Source organism: Girardinichthys multiradiatus, chromosome 7, assembly GCF_021462225.1.
Source record: "Girardinichthys multiradiatus isolate DD_20200921_A chromosome 7, DD_fGirMul_XY1, whole genome shotgun sequence".
Classification (NCBI taxonomy): Eukaryota; Metazoa; Chordata; class Actinopteri; order Cyprinodontiformes; family Goodeidae; genus Girardinichthys; species Girardinichthys multiradiatus.
In genome coordinates, this window is record NC_061800.1 from 16,115,517 (window position 1) to 16,119,513 (window position 3,997).

At 40.4% G+C, this 3,997-nt stretch overlaps 1 long non-coding RNA gene across 1 annotated transcript; it reads left to right on the plus strand.

The window, feature by feature from the left end:
- The first annotated feature begins 235 nt into the window (after positions 1-235).
- LOC124871457 lies at positions 236-2,245 on the plus strand. The gene is made up of 3 exons (XR_007039023.1): positions 236-1,694; positions 1,772-2,095; positions 2,171-2,245. It is a non-coding gene; the product is annotated as an uncharacterized LOC124871457 (long non-coding RNA).
- The last annotated feature ends 1,752 nt before the right edge of the window (positions 2,246-3,997 follow it).

Sequence of the window (3,997 nt, forward strand, 5' to 3'; positions counted from 1 at the left end):
GCGTACTCCAGGACAGGTTGTCCTAGCTATGCTGTTCATTCTGTAATGATTCATGTTTCTGTCATACCATGCCAGTCACGTAAATATATTTACATGCCTCCCTGTTTTCTTCTGCCATGTCTCTCGACTCTAATGAGCCTTATTCAGCCCACCTGTACCATGCCTAATCGTCTCCCTGCTTCACCTGTGCACTGCACTACTTAAGCATTTCACGGTCTCTGTTTTTCTGCTAGATTATTGACAACCTTGTCAGTGGAAAGCCAACGGCCTTTTCCCGCTCTCATCTATCTCCTTCGTATTGACCATGATCATGCCCATGGATTATTCCCTTCATGATGGATCTCTACAGCTCATCTGAAAGCTTGATGTCGACCCTCATTTCTGACTATTGATTCTCTCCTGAACCATCTGCTAAGTATACCTCCATCTGCCTTCTTGTGAATGACCATTGCCTGTTTATGGATAATGCCTTTGGATTTTGGACTATGGATTTGATTGTGGAGTTGTTCAGTGTCTGATGCCCAATTGCTAGACACACAGACTGAAGAGGAGTGCTGAGAGGATCCTCAGCCTAGTTCAAGCTCACACTTCCTCATCTGCATTCAAGTCACCAACCTGGGAGCTAGCAGTGACTATCTGGTTCCAGAAGCTTCTGGTTTAATACCAGTACATAACTAGCAAATGTAACTTAACACTTTAAAAAGCAGAAAATTGCATTTTTATTTTTTAATGAGAAATTGACAACTTTGTCACAAATGAGATTCCAGGCAGAAGTTTACATACACTTCTGGTTGATTAGTGATGCATATTCTTTTTCCAGGGTGGAATAATGATGCAACAAATAACTAATGATTTTTAAAGACTTTTAAAAAAATTATATTTTTTTTCCTTTCCTAAAGCAATTTTGACTAATGTTTTGGGGTCATTGCCTTGTTTCAACTGTGTCCACATTTTAACCAAGGAGTTGTTGTTGTGAGGTAAAGTTTGATAATTTGGGAGTAGTGCTCACTTTTCATTTTTCATCCACATAGTTTGTTTGGAATCCTGGCCCAACAATTTCCTGCGGATCAATAAAGTTCTTACTTAATTTGCTGCTAAAATACTATTTAGCAAAACATTATGCTGCTACCACCAGCATGCTTGGCAGATGGTACAGTGTCATTTGGTTCGAAAACCTCACCTTTGATTCCTTCCAATATACAGTACTTTGTCTTTGTGGCCAAAAGCTCAATCTTTGTCTTCTCTGGACACAAACCTTTTATGCTTGTCCATGTGGGAAGCTGTAAATGTCATTCATGCTTGGTATCAATATTAAAGTACCCTCCCAATTTATGCTGGAGCTAGACTTACTACTTTGTGGTTGTACCAGGGTTGTTCTTTAACGGGCATCTCCTTTTATCGGAGAGTGACAGTTTGGGTCAGATGGTTAAAGCATGGATACAACTGGGTGTTCCAGCAGGATGGTGATCCCAAACACACATTAAAATCTGGTTTAGAATGGATAAAGCTGTCATGTCATGGAGCTCAGCACAGGTTTGTATGGTTTGCTGGTGTGTTTTCCCTTTCTCTCACCTGCAGGGTGCGACAGACAGGAGCAGCTTCACAGCTGCTCTCCATCAGATCTCATCAAGGACAGAGTTCATAAGCAGCTGGAACCTGGAAGGAAGCGTCAGATTGTTTACTCGCCCAGAGTGGTAATCAGACCAGCAGACCTAGCTCAATAAACTCTTGTTGCCTTGACTTGTTGCTCACCTGAGTTTTCCTTCTTTAGAGCGGATCAGACCCTGAAGACCCAGCCATGGATCACTCCTGTCTGATGTCCCGTGTCCACGTCCTCTGTTGGTTAAGGCACTTAACTGTGTTTCCACCATCGAGAGCCTCCTCCAGCTTCCCAGAACCTGCCTGCTTAAGAAAGTCCCCAACCGCTCTCTTGGATCTCCTGCCTTGTGCCTCCCTGCCTGTCCACCCTCCAACATCTCGAACCACCATCTGGGGTACCTAACAGTTACCAACGTAACCTGACTACCACTCCTGTCAACCTCAGCCTCCGTGACATTACTCACCACCTCCAGAAACACTACTGCAGCCTACAACAGTAAGATTCACTCACCATCAGTTCTGATGTCCCAATCGCCTCTACCAATCATACTCTCCCTTCTCTCTTCCTCAGTGAACCGGCCCGAAGAAACCGAGCTCCTGGACCATCCAGTTGAAATCTGTTTAACAATAAACCTGTTTAACCATAGCTCTTCCTCCATAATTGTTACATGCTCAAGGGTCACATGGTTTTACAATATGACAAAAGCAGGCTGAAGGTCTTCCCAAAGCCCTGACCTTTACTCTGTAGAGAATCAACTTGAAAGTCATGTCCACAACCAGAAACCAATTAATGGAAAATGAAACACAGTAATATTTCTATAAAAAGTTCTGTGACAGCTCTGACACTCTATGGATGAGAGATAATCCACAATAAAATCAAATCTCGTCCCATTTTGTTTCGTCATCCTACCTGGGATAAAAAACACTTCAAATAAATGAAGTTAGTGTTAAGAGAGGTTTGGGGGGGGGACACTTCTCAACCACACCTAATTACCCTACTAATGCCAAGCTCCGTCATCCACCTCAGTTTGTTACTTGGTTTTGACCTCACCTTCCCTGTGCCTTTTCTTCCATCTTCCTCTGCTTCCTGGCTTTATTTTCCATTTCTACTTGCTGTCCTCTTGTTTCTAGTTTATGTTTGGGGCGGGGCTGGTTCAGTTCCCTGAGACTGTACCTTCATGCTGAATCACTTCCTCCTAAACCTCCATCAAGTTCGCCCAGATGTTGTATCATCACATCCAATCTGACTCTTCCCCAGACCTCTAAACAATCTTTATTGTTCCATGCGCCTTACTAGTAAAATCACAGAAAGCTCTAAGTTATATTCATGAGTGGCTGTAAACTTCTGACCAGAACTGTTAAGTAAAACCATATTTTCTGTCATTCAATAATTTTATGTTTTTTTTTGGTCTGATATCCCAAAAATGCTTTTGACTCTAAATGCTCATTAAAAAAAACATGATCTATGAATGCTGTTGACTTGTTTTTAATGAAAACACATTTACAGAAAGAAAATGTAAAACAAACAAGACATAAGTCAACTTGACAAATTTTACATTTGCATATTTTTCATTTCATAATTTAAAAAACAAGTTCAGAGAAAATAAATACTGTACATAGAGGTCAATCCTACAAAATGAATTTTTGCTTTTTTTTTATTACATGTAGAGAAGAATAAATTCAGAGCTAAAATCTGTTGAATGTATATATTACAAGTGTTTTCGGTCTCTTTAACAAACCTAAACCAGCAGGTTTATGCTCTCAGTTCAGGAAATACTAGAAACATGCTTTACAATGAAACCCAATCTTGGTAATCTTCTCTTACAACTCTTGCATTATTATATACCGTTTTCCCAATGCTTCCAAGTTAGTGAGGAAGATAAACTTAGAACAAATGTTAAATGTTAAGTTTTATTCAAAAGCACACACAGAGAAATACTTTCTCAGTTTTGCAAGTACATCTTTGCTAACTTCACATCAGTTTTCTGAACCTGGGTCCAGTTTCAGGCCCCTACAGGTTGCAGTATTGCTAATGAAGGTGAAGGAGAGTATAAAAGCAGCAGCTCATATGTACATTATTGCATTATGACATCATCCGACAATAGAGGAAGGTGACGGCCATGAGTTCAATTTTCAGACTGTCTGGTGGTGAGTCAGCATGGGTTTGGCTTTGTGTCTTCATTAATACATGTACATATGGATGCGAGTCATACAGGGTGCATAGATAAACAACAAATCTTTGAACCTGTTAGCTTAATACTGGAAGACTGGGATGCTTCAAGTTGTTCAGGAGGAAGAAACCCAAAAGAAATTGTGATGATTTGAAACCACAGAAAACACCTGCTTCAAACAAATTTCCTCTATTGATACATTTTGTTTTCATTTGAGAGTTCCTGCT